At 38.0% G+C, this 13,579-nt stretch overlaps 1 long non-coding RNA gene across 1 annotated transcript; it reads left to right on the forward strand.

Annotated features, from left to right (window-relative positions):
* Nucleotides 1-5,402: 5,402 nt before the first annotated feature.
* LOC137022521 (uncharacterized) lies at nucleotides 5,403-7,902 on the forward strand. The gene is made up of 4 exons (XR_010895398.1): nucleotides 5,403-5,555; nucleotides 5,900-6,445; nucleotides 6,828-6,951; nucleotides 7,296-7,902. It is a non-coding gene; the product is annotated as an uncharacterized lncRNA (long non-coding RNA).
* Nucleotides 7,903-13,579: the final 5,677 nt, after the last annotated feature.

Consider the following 13,579-nt stretch of genomic DNA (forward strand, 5'->3'; position numbering starts at 1 on the left):
CAAGAATTTAGAATATATCAGAACTGCCAAAAGGTTGAACTCCAGGCAGGCTCGGTGGGCACTTTTTTTCGGACGTTTTGATTTTACACTCTCGTACCGCCCGGGTTCTAAGAACATCAAACCCGACTCTTTGTCTCGTATTTTTGATCGTTCCGAACGCCCGTCTACTCCCGAGTGTATTTTACCTGAGACATTAGTGGTCTCCACTCTCACATGGGAGATCGAATCGAGAGTCAAGTCGGCTCTAGAAGGGGTAACGCCTCCGCCCGAGTGTCCACCGAACCGCTTATTTGTGCCGGAGCAACTACGGTCCGTGGTCATTCAATGGGGTCATTGCTCCAACGTAGCGTGTCATCCAGGAGTCAGTCGAACTAAGTTTTTAGTCAAGCAATGATTTTGGTGGCCTCTCATGGCTCGGGACGTCCGCGATTTTGTATTGGCTTGCTCAGCCTGTGCCGTTGGCAAGACTTCCAATCGTTCCCCGGATGGGTTGCTTCAACCGCTGTCAGTCCCTTCGAGACCCTGGTCACATATTTCGCTAGATTTTATCACCGCCCTCCCGCCCTCCCAAGGGTACACGGTTGTTTTGACCGTAGTGGACCGATTCTCGAAGGCGGTTCATTTCATACCCTTGCCCAAATTACCATCAGCCAAGGAGACAGCGGTTACAGTCATTGACCACGTCTTTCGGCTTCATGGCCTCCCGATAGACGTGGTTTCTGACAGAGGTCCCCAGTTTGTGTCCAGATTTTGGCAGGAGTTTTGTAGGTTGCTGGGGGCGACGGTTAGTTTGTCCTCAGGGTTTCACCCCCAGAGCAATGGCCAGACTGAGAGAGCCAATCAAGATTTGGAGCGAACGTTGCGATGTCTGGTCTCTAAGAATCCTTCCTCCTGGAGTCAGCAACTTTCGATGGTGGAGTACGCACACAATACTTTACCAGTGTCGTCCACGGGCCTATCTCCGTTTGAGTGTAGCGTAGGTTACCAGCCACCTATTTTTCCTAGTCTGGAATCCGAAGTCGCGGTCCCCTCTGCTCACGCCTTTGTCCAGAGGTGCCACCGCACTTGGACGAGAGCCCGAGAGACTCTTCTCCATGTGAGGGAGCGCACCAAGGCCAAGGCCGATCGCCACCGGTCAAGGCCTCCCGTATACGTCGTTGGTCAAAAAGTGTGGCTTTCAACTAAGAACATTCCTCTCCGATCCGTCTCTAATAAGCTTGCTCCCAAATTTATTGGTCCGTTTACTGTCACCAAGATCATTAGTCCGGTGGCAGTCCGCCTCAAACTTCCTCCAGCGTACAGGAGAGTTCACCCCGCCTTCCATGTATCCAAGATCAAACCCGTTTTTCATTCCGATATTAATCCGCCTGCTCCGGTTCCCCCACCGCCGCGACTCGTAGATGGGGAACCTTCCTATTCGGTCAACCGTATTCTGGACTCAAGGCGGAGGGGACGTGGATTTCAGTACTTGGTGGACTGGGAAGGTTACGGTCCGGAGGAGAGGAGTTGGGTTCCTGCCAGAGACATCCTGGATCACACCCTTCTCGATGATTACAATCGACAGGTAAGGGAGTCGGGGAACGCCAGGAGGCGTTCCTAGGAGGAGGGGTACTGTCACGGTTCACAGATACATTGTTTCCTTCTTGTCGCGTGCTCTGTGTTGTGACAGCTGTGGGTGTGTTTGTGCTTGTGTGTGTGAGTGTGTTTGTGGGCGTGTCCAGGCCATGCGGCTCATCAGCGGATCCAGCTGCCGCTCATCATCTCATCACCTGCTACTCATTCTCTCACCCTATATATACTCATTCTCATCTCCATTGTCAGATCGTTGTTTGGTGTCCTGTGTCGTGAGTGTTTTTCGTCTGTTCCTGACCGGAGTTCCTGTTCATCTCGTCTTCAGTTCCAGTTGGTTGTCTACGTTGTTCGTTCCATGTCTGGACCTTGGATTTAATCTTCACGTCACTTCTCGTCACTTTCATTCACCTTCTACGGATCATCTCAGTCCCTGCGTCACTGGAAGCCTGCACTATTAAATGACTGTTTGTGTCTCTCTGTTTCTCGTGGAATAAATCTTCATAACTTGCAATTGCTTCCTGTGATTCATCATGACATAGATGGCATGACCGCGTTTCTCAGAAGCGCAGATGGTGTGTCTGCAGTCTCTGTTAGAGGTTACTTTTGTTAGCACATTTTCTTCTCCTTTTGCTGCCCATCAGCTTCACTGTTATTATTAGGGTTTTTTCCTGGATTCGTTTGGGGAAGCTGAAGGAAGGGGGATGGTTGGTGGTTTTGTCGGTTTTTTTTTTGTCTCGTGTTTAGCGTTTTGTGTCTGTATAACTCCTTCACTGGTTAATATCCATTCAGTTTCAGTAGCTATTTTGTTAAATCAGCCCCTTTTAAGCACATATCTACTATCAGTGACCCTATTAGCTGCTATTTAACTGTTTCTGGTCTACTTCCCTCAATTCATGTCACATAGCTTAATGTGTACGGACCTAATTTTGATGCAAAGTCTTTAGTCTTTTACCAAATACTCTGAACGCACACCTGATAATAGGCGGTGATTTTAACTTGGTGTTGGACCCTACTCTAGAGAGATTCCTTTCTCGCTCTGGCATACCCTTGGCCAATTCTACCACTGTTCTTAATGATTTGAATACTTCCTTTGATCTAGTTGATATCTGGAGACTAAAATATCCAACAGACATGCAGTATACTTTTTTTCACAAGTTCACAATTCATACTCTAGGATAGATTCCTTTTTAGTTGACTCTAAAATGATTCCCTGTGTAAAATCATTGAAGCATCACAATAGAATCATCTCCGATCATTCACCAGTGACAATTGGCGTTTTAATCTTGCTCTGCTCTTAGATTTTTACATTTTGTGAACAATTAACAGAGTTACTTGCTGAGTTTCTCAAATTTAACGATACGGCAAAGTTTCTGATTCGCCATTATGGGAAAGCCTAAAGGCTGTCTTGAGAGGACACATTGTTTCATACGAGTCCAGGCTAAAAAAGCAAAGGGTAAAACGCCTTATAGAAATTGATAATTGTTTCACTCGGCTGGAGGATGCCTGAATCGGATGTGCTCAATGAAATTACAGCACTTAAATTGGAATACAATTTGATTATCTCGAACCAAGTTAATAATATGTTGTTAAAAGTCAGGGATAAACCAGACAAATTGCTTTCTCGCCAGCTGAGGGGGCTACAAGCCTCAAGAGCAATTCATAAAATTGAATTTTCATAGAATTTTACAAAAAACTACACAAATCAAAGAGTTTTCCGGACCCCTCAGCATTAGCTAATTTTCTCCATTCGTTAAGTTGGGGTGCAGAGAGCAGACAGCTCTGAATGCGGACATAACGGCAGAGGAAATATTAGATGCCTAGCCCCAATGGATTTGGGATTGAATTTCATAAAAGATTTGCGCATGCGCTCTCTCCTTCGTTTTTGAGGTTGTTTAATCATTCATTTGGCAAACACAAACTCCCCCAGTCCCTGTATGATGCAAAATTTTCCCTAATTCTTAAAAAAGGTAGAGAAGAAACTGACCCTTCATCATATCGACCCATAGCTCTTTCAATTTTTACTAAGATTTTGGCTAATAGATTAAATAACTGCATTGGGATAATTATTCACCCTGACCAATCCTGGCCGTTTTTCCTTTTCTAATGTCAGGCGTTTAATGAATATTTTATATACCAGATTTGAATCTAAAGCTAGCATTGCTATTCTTAAAGGTGTTTGACCAAATTGAATGCGTTTATATTTTAGCTATGATTAGAGAATTTGATATGGGTGATACCTTTCCCTCTCGGGTGAAGATGATATATGGCCATCCCACATCCTCAGTTCTTACTCATTTTAAATCTTAACTTTAATTTTAAGTCACCTCAATTCCAATGACACAGAGGCACTCGTCAGGGCTGCCCTCTCTTACCTTTGCTTATTGCAATCGCAATTGAAATTCTCGCCCTTGCAATTAAAAAGAGCCCTCTAATTTCGCCTCTGAATTTAGAATAAATCACCAAATTTCTATCTATGCAGATGATATTATTCTTTATCTCTGCAACCCAGAAGAGTCTATTCCACCCTTACTAAATCTACTGGAAACTATCAGTAAACTCTCCGGTTATTCAGTAAATTGGCAAAAAAGTGAATTTTTGGCAACATTGATCCAAATTTGAATGCGTAATCTACCTTTTAAAATTGCCATACATTTTGAAAGGTATTTTTTTGTCATTTTTGTTAACCTCTGTCTTCAAACATGAATCTAACTGTACTCTAAAAAATGCTGGGTTAAAAACAACCCAAGTTGGGTTTAAAATGGACAAACCCAGCGATCGGGTTGTTTTAACCCAGCGGTTGGGTTAAATGTTTGCCCAACCTGCTGGGTAGTTTTATTTAAACCAACTATTATTTAAAAATTGCTTTATGGCTAGCTTAAAATGAACCCAAAATAGTTGGGAAATTAAAAACCAGATGCAATTAGAGGCAACAATAATAGACAAAAGGTGAATGTTTATTAATAAGATTTAATATTTTATTAATATACATTTAATAGTTTAATAGTTTATTAATATAAATGTATTAATAAGCAATTTAATAAATGTTTATTGTTTAATAATTATTCATTGAACATTAATAAATGTTCATTTCCAACATATTTTGGGTTAATTTTAATTAAGCAATACAGTAATTTTTAAACAATAATTGCTTTAAATAAAACTACCCAGCAGGTTGGGCAAACATTTAACCCAACCGCTGGGTTAAAACAACACAATCGCTGGGTTTGTCCATTTTCAACCCAACTTGGGTTGTTTTTAACCCAGCATTTTTTAGAGTCTGAAGGAGGTTTTGTGTGTGTGTGTGTGTGTGTGTGTGTGTGTGTGTGTGTAGTCGTGTTTGTTTCTGTCATGTTTGTGTCATGGTACTGTCCATCTGTCTGTAAATCTAAAAAATACTACAATAAATATAATATATATAAAAAAGAAAGAGGCGAGTGACACTCAACCAACCCGACTACTCCAACTAACTGATGATCCAAAGTTAAATCCAGTGATGATCCAGTGATCACATTTAGAATGTTTTTTAAGGATATTATCCTAACTTTATACTTTCTAACTATTATCCTGACACATGTGGTTTAAGCTGACACAGATATAACAGGGGTTATGTGGGAGATTCAATTTATCAAGAAAGAAAAGTGAGCTATGTGAGGGTGTTCTTAAGAATATTTTCAGTAGACAGGATCTTCTGGAGTTCTGAAAAAGAGGATGTGAGAAGGGGGAACAAAAACTAGACAGAGCAATACGTTTGCAGTATATTGAGCTATTGTACTCGGGCAAAAACTTATGCAATAGATGTGCTGACTGGATATAAAATCTGCCAATTTAAAGAGAAAAGGGTAGAACCATTCACATTGCTGTATGCTAACTTTGACCATACTTCATCCTACAGTATATAAACTTGTGTGATTCTTCAGGTGAGCGAGTCTCTCTGCTGTGAACGAGAACACTGCGATCTGTCTGTGTCACTGCTGTGCAGAAAGGTAGGACTCTGAAGATTCTTGGTTCTAGTGATGGTGTCCATGAGAATCAAGATCCCGTATGTGCGGTGCATCCTATTGTAGTTTAAATCAGTGTGGTTTTTGTCGTTGTCTTGATTGACAGTGAAATGTATATTGACATAAGACAGCATCTAAAATGTAAATAAGTAAGATATGAAAAAAACTTTAAGGTGTAAAACAAAACTTACATGTGTCTAAAATAGTAATAATCATAATTTCAGTGATAGATTAATCTGAATATGTTTTGCACATACTGTTCAAAAAGTTCAAGCATATCATCAGTTCAGTTATTGTGTGCGCTCAGATTAGTGTTCACTTCATTGCAGGATCGGATGTCATTCCATAGAGCAGAAGGAACAGAAGCAGCCTGTGCTGTTTACAAACCTGAGAAAATGCCTCATCCAAACGTCAACATTTTTCTTAAGAGCGCTGCTCCAGTGAGCTTTTTGATCATGGGTTTTGAAGTGATTTTCGAGACAAAATTTTCATGCCCATGCATCATTGGGATGAACCAGTGTATGGCACTCTTCATCTTATTTGCGCCTCTTATCTTTGCTTGGGTAATGATGTTACTCATTTTAAATTTTATAACACCTGAAAGCAGTGGAACACCAGAAGAAAGCAGTGGAACACCAGAAGAACAAGACAACAATAAAAAATTTATTAGTATGCTTAGCTTCATTCCACCTGCAATATGGTTCTGCATATTTTTAATTAATGGTGATTATTGTGCATGTTTATTCACATTTTGGAATGGAGACTATGCCTGTGATTCAAGTCTTCATCCCAATTGTTTGAGTTGGTGCAAACCTGAAGGAAAAAATGAGACTTGGAAATATTCCTGCACACTATGGGTGACTTATATAACAAAGGTAAATACCAAGTGTTTTTTTTTTTTTTTTTACCCCACTCTATGCTAAGAATGTCAAGATTTGTCAGGGAAGAATAAATGAAATGGTCATTCAACAGACCTAATAATATTTATTATATGGAATAATAATAAATCTGTAACACAGTACCGAAAGATAGAAAGAAACTGGAAAACAAATAATTAATATTTGTACAAATAAATTGTACAAAACAATACAATTTTATAATTTTTCCAGTTAATAGATTTCTGTTAAACACTTAAAAATAAATTAATAAAAAAATTTAAAAATCTTTCTCCTGTGCTCAAAACCAAATAAACATAAAACTTATAGCTTGTAACGTTTTTATATTTAATGTATTTTTATTATTCTTATTCTTATTAAGTTAATAGGTTATATCATGGGAATGGTGTTCTGCTATTTCGTCTGGAATCAAATGTATGGCAGAAGGAATAATGGACAAAAGGGTCAAAAAATACCACAAACTGCATAGTACACCATCACTTCAGGTTCTTATGTTCATCTTTAATTCCTCATTTTTATTGTTTTAATGTTTTATCATCTATAACAAATATAGATTATTTGTTTTAGAAGTGCTTTTTATGTAAGCATATGTTTCTCCGTATATAAGCAATGATTAGATACAATTTTTTATAAACATAAGAAAAACAATAAACAAACAAACAAATAAATAAATGTCACTTTTTATACAAATATAATTGTTATTGTTTTGGTTATGAATTTGAGCATGATTCTGATAAATAAATAAATAATAATCGCTTTCTCAAAGATGACATTTACACAGTTCATGTTGCTGTCATACACTAAATGATTACATTTTCTCTTCATACAGATTTATCCAGTGTCAAAATCATGGATCTGAAGACCTAATGCTCCAAACCTTAACATATATTATAAAGCCTCTACTTCTCCAATAACAGCAGCTATATATAATATATTGAAACAACTGAAAAGCATCTTTTGAATTAACGGGTCACTGAAATATTGAGAAATAGCTTATTCCAACCTCAGTAATAACAATCAGGTGTTAAAGTTCTTTCATTACATGGACACACACAGTGAAACTGACTCTTTGAATTGATTTAGTTCAGTGTGGATGCAGAAAAACACAGAAGAGCCGGAGAGAGAGGAAAAACGATGCTCAGATGAGAGGAATATAGTTAGATCAGGATCAGGGAGAGGAGGAAGAATGTGTGCCGGACATCGTTTTTGGAGACAGTATATCAAGAAGACCCTGAGAGACGGACAACAAACTGCATACTGAATAAAATTCATATCTCATGTACATTAATGCTTTTATATATTCACTGGTGATTTGTGTGAGTTTTAATTTCTCTAATGTTTTAGTTGATTGATAGTTTCTGTTGTTTTTCTAATGGTCTTTAACTAATATAGATGATCAAAGAGCTTTTTTATTATTTTAATCTCTGTAATCAGAAATAAATGGCACTTTTATTGTTAATTTGTTTGGATGTGAATTGTTGTTTGATTCTGTTTAAATATGTAACTAAAAATAACATACCTACACTTACACAGACCAAACATCAATGTAAGTCATATTTGCTCAAATAATCTGATTTACTTGTGTCATTTGTTTGTGTACTTTAATTCTTAATAATAATACTTTTATTACTTACATGAACTAGTCACTGAAGGGTCAGACAGTTAACTGTGTGAAGTAGCTTACTCAAATATTTCAAGTTAAGGGCAATTAAAATGTATGAGTACAAAACAAAAGTTCAGTTTGACAGCCGAAGCGTGTGCGTGTGTCCTTGTATGAAGCGTGTGCGAGTCAGAACAGGTCTGATCTCAGGAGAACAGCTGCACAGAGGAGAGAGGAAGGTGAGCCGGACGAACTGAAGAAACAGGCAGAGATTTGAGGGTTAAAGTGTTTATTGCTGCAGCAGAGCATCTGGACATACAGCAGCGCTGACGGCTGACCAAAACACCGTCAACTGTGCCGCTCAATTAGATGTATAATGATGGTCTTACTGAACAAACAGCACAGCAGGTCACTAAACTGCAGAAAGGCTGGACCGGCAATGAAATTTGAGCTGGTTTCTCTCAGCAGGACATTTAACATGATCGCCAGCCTTATGAAAAAGAAGTAAAGTCAGTCACCTTTATTTATGACGTGCTTTATACAGTACAGATTGATTCAAAGCAGATTTACACCTATAATGCCTTATGTCTCTTTCACAAGAGGGCTTTAAACGATACCAGACGAGGAATAAGAGTCAATCAAAAATGCAAATGTTTATGCTTTAGAAGGAACGTGTTCCGTTTTTTTCCGTAAGTTGAATAGGGAAGGTGTAGGACATACGGCATAAGCTTTTTGAAGAATACGGAAAGTGGAAGCACGTGCAAGATGAGCATTTATGGTTAAAACATATATAAATTTTAATTTTTTTTGTACTTTTTTTTGCACCTTCAGCCTCCAGTGCGTAGGCAACTATTGTAATTGTTGCCATTCTTCTTCTTCTTCTTCTTCTTCTTCTTCTTCTTCTTCTTCTTCTTCTTCTTCCGGTCCGCTCTGGAAGTCTAAGGCAGCCCATAGAACCGCTTGCAGGAAAGTTATTGTCATGATCCCAGTTCTGGGTCTTTTGTTTTGCATGGACTCTTGCACCACACTAACTGTTGCACTTCACCCCGGACTACATTTCCCATCATGCATTGCACTGATTGACACACACACATGGCTGTAGCCATTCACACACCCTACATAAGCCATGGACTTTAGCCCTGTCCAAATAGTGGACTTTTCTCTCTGTCACGGCTGAGTATTGTTTAGCGTGTAGCTACTTTACAGAGCCAGTTCCCCGTCCGAGTTAATATTTCTAAGTCTAGTCATGTCTTGTTTCCTGACTATCCACCTGTCTTGGATTTCTCTTGTCTTGTCGCACTGGATTCTCTTGGATTTATGATGTCTATGAATGTCCCGTTTGCCTCAACCTTTGGATTACGTTCGCCGTTGATTGATCTACGCCTGTTTGTCGGATTACTCTTCGGTCTTGCCCTCTATATACCTGTAAGCCATCGTCAGACACTTGCCTGTTTAGACTATGTTTTTGAATAAAGCTTTGCACATGTTTCTCATCTCAGTCGCCCCGTAACAGTCGTGAAATTTGGCACACAGATAGAGGACAGTCTGAACTGTCACCATAGCAAATTTGGAGTCTCTAACTCAGTCCCTCTAGCGCCACCAGCTGTCCAAAGTTACACTCAAGTTTATGCTATTAACCTTTGAACCAAAAAAATACTTTTTTGAATTCCTCCTAGGCCGTTACTCTGATTTTCACAAAAATTGAACCTATCATCTTCAGACCATGCCGACAAAAAGTTGTGGAAATCAAGTCGATTTCTCAAATTGTTTTCAAAAAATGCGCGAACAAATGAGTGCTTGTGAAAATAGACACAAGGCTGTATTTCTGCAACGCTTTATCATATTCAGACCAAACTTGGTACGTGTCATCACAGGCATGACCTGAGGCAACAGGCAACATTTTGGCACAGCGCCACCTACTGGTCTGAAGATACAAAAATGGTTATTTTTGCTCATAACTTCTGAACGGTTTGTCCAAAAATCATAAATCTTGTTAGATTCGTGGCTCCATGCAGAGTCGAATGATATCCAATTTTCCCATATCGCCCATTTTGTGCTAAAATGCTGTATTTTATGAATGCATTAGCGTATCATTACGAAACTTGGTATGTGTCTTCGCCACTGTGCCTTGACAGTATTCAAAAAGTTTTGGGCAGCACCACCTTGTGGTCAAAAGTTATTATGAAATTTTAAAAAATGCTAATAACTTTTGATAATATTAACCTAAATTGTATTGAAACTGTTTTTACCATAGTCGGCTGAACTTTTGCCAAATTTTGCCATAGTCGGCTGAACTTCCTATCCAACATTTTGTTTTTCTTTAAAAACCTACTTTTTCGAACTCCTCCTAGACTGTTAGTCCGATTTTCACCAAAATCGAATTGTATCATCTTCAGATTGTCCTGACATAAAGTTATAGAATTCAAGTCTATTCGTCAAACTGTTTTCATACACCGCAGCAACGAAGTTGAGGCATGATGCAAAAACGACTCTTCAAGCTGAATCTCTGCAAAGCTGTGGCATACTGACACTAAACTTTGCATATGTCATCGTCACCTCACTCTGACCACACAACATCAATTTAGTCACAGCGCCACCTATTGGTCAAATGTGATAAATTATTAAATCATTATTATAAACTGCATTTATGATTTTTCAGTCATTTTGCCAAAACTGATGTCTTTAATTGCTCATTGTTGCAGTCAGTCTGATGCTCTCAGATGTGTTGGCATGACCTGTTGTGCCTTTTTTGAGCTTGGCCCCTTAATTGCTGCTTGCAGCTATATTTTTCATTAATAATCATCTTCATGTACAGTTGTTTTAAATATATACTTTTAAGATTTGAAGTATGATACATTTTATGTGTGTGTGTGTGTGTGTGCAAGTGAAGACAAAAAATAAATAAATGTGACTGTTTCTGACCAAGAGAAACGCTCATCCATCACATCCAGAGCTTCAGTTCGTGTGTGTCTGTCAGATGCTGCTCATCCACCTCTTAATTGACTCTGGCTCTGCTGTCTCCATCTCTGAGGATCCTGACCTTTACAAAAAAAAAATGTCGTTGAGAAGCTCATCGGATCTTTTCTGGGCTGGTGAGATGTGAAGATAAGACAATTAACCCACAGAAACACACACACACACACACACTGGTGTCCTGAGCAGATGACAGCTGAATGCTCTGCCGAGTTTCTGTCTGGCTCTTTTATTTCTTGGACATTTCGATATGGCCGGCTGATTTATTCTCCTGTATCATTTAGTTCAATTAAATATATTGTGCTGGAACGAGTCCCGGCGGACTCATTCCATCACCCAGCGCTAATTATTTTCAATCACATCGTCCTGACCATGACACTGCCTACTCACTGGACTGCTAAACAGCGTGAGCTCTTGTCTCTGTGTCTCTGAGGCCGAATGACAGAAAGAGAAAGAGAGAGACAGACAGGCCTGTGTGGAGAGTCGTGTTTCTCATCAGACCTCGTCATTTCCAGCACAGTGAAGCTCGATGCTTTTAATGAACATCAGCCGCTGAAAACACATTAACTCTGTTCCAAAACTAAGGAGGCAGGTTTAACTTCAGATTAACGGTGTGTTTCAAAGAAGACTCATGTATTACTTGGATATTTATATTGATCTTGATATACACTGTGTTATATATATATATATACAGTACAGTCCAAAAGTTTGGAACCACTAAGATTTTTAATGTTTTTAAAAGAAGTTTCGTCTGCTCACCAAGGCTACATTTATTTAATTAAAAATACAGTAAAAACAGTAATATTGTGAAATATTATTACAATTTAAAATAACTGTGTACTATTTAAATATATTTGACAAAGTAATTTATTCCTGTGATCAAAGCTGAATTTTCAGCATCATTACTCCAGTCTTCAGTGTCACATGATCCTTCAGAAATCATTCTAATATGATGATTTGCTGCTCAAGAAACATTTATGATTATTATCAATGTTGAAAACAGTTGTGTACTTTTTTTTTTTCAGGATTCCTTGATGAATAGAAAGTTCAAAAGAACAGCATTTATCTGAAATACAAAGCTTCTGTAGCATTATACACTACCGTTCAAAAGTTTGGGGTCAGTAAGAATTTTTATTTTTATTTTTTTGAAAAGAAATTAAAGAAATTAATACTTTTATTCAGCAAGGATGCATGTAATCAATCAGAAGTGGCAGTAAAGACATTTATAATGTTACAAAAGATTAGATTTCAGATAAACACTGTTCTTTTGAACTTTCTATTCATCAAATAATCCTGAAAAGAAATATTGTACACAAATATTTTGTACAATTGTACACATTAAATGTTTCTTGAGCAGCAGATCATCATATTAGAATGATTTCTGAAGGATCATGTGACACTGAAGACTGGAGTAATGATGCTGAAAATTCAGCTTTGATCACAGGAATAAATTACACTTTACTATATATTCACATAGAAAACAGTTATTTTAAATTGTAATAATATTTCACAATATTACTGTTTTTTACTGTATTTTTAATTAAATAAATGTAGCCTTGGTGAGCAGACGAAACTTCTTTTAAAAACATTAAAAATCTTAGTGGTTCCAAACTTTTGGACTGTACTGTATATATATATATACTACACTATAGACTAAAACTAATAAAAACTAAAATGACAACTTGACACAAAGACTAGACTAAAACTAAAATTAAAACAGGACCACAGCACACCTTCAGGGGTCTAATGGAGTCCATGTCTCGACCAGTCAGGGCTTTTTTGGCAGCAAAAGTGGGACCAAAGGTCATCATGATGTTGTGCCTGTTCAGTGCGTATATATATATATATATATATATATATATATATATATATATATATATATATATATATATATATATATATATACGGTGGCCGAGAGAGCTCAACGCGCTGCAAATGAGAAAACATCTTCATCAGTTTGACAACACACGCGCTGCAAACTCCACAACACTTACAAATGGTGAAACGCGCTGCAAATAAAGAAAACATCTTCATCAGTTTGACAACACACGCGCTGCAAACTCCACATGTTTTCTTTATTTGCAGCGCGTTTTTCTTTTTGTAAGTGTTGTGGAGTTTGCAGCGCGTGTGTTGTCAAACTGATGAAGATGTTTTCTTTATTTGCAGCGCGTTGAGCTCTCTCGGCCACCGTATATATATATATATATATATATATATATATATATATATATATATATATATATATATATATATATATATATATATATATATATATATATAAAATCAACATGTTTTCTACCATCTTAGATGATTTCTTTCTGAGATTATTTTCTACTTTCATGCTGTGCAAATTAGATTTAGGCTGAAATAAGGTATCTCAGTAGTCAGCTCACTAGCTGCTAAATGGGCTCCGGCACAGTCGGCACTGATTGAGCGTCAGACTACTTCATGTGGCACACTGTATGCATGAGGAATGAAATGATCTGTAAGTGCTCCAATTCTGCCCTCCGAGATGGATCTGCAGATCCTGGTGTGAAAAG

The sequence above is a fragment of the Chanodichthys erythropterus genome, chromosome 7 (assembly GCF_024489055.1).
Source record: "Chanodichthys erythropterus isolate Z2021 chromosome 7, ASM2448905v1, whole genome shotgun sequence".
Taxonomy (NCBI): domain Eukaryota; kingdom Metazoa; phylum Chordata; class Actinopteri; order Cypriniformes; family Xenocyprididae; genus Chanodichthys; species Chanodichthys erythropterus.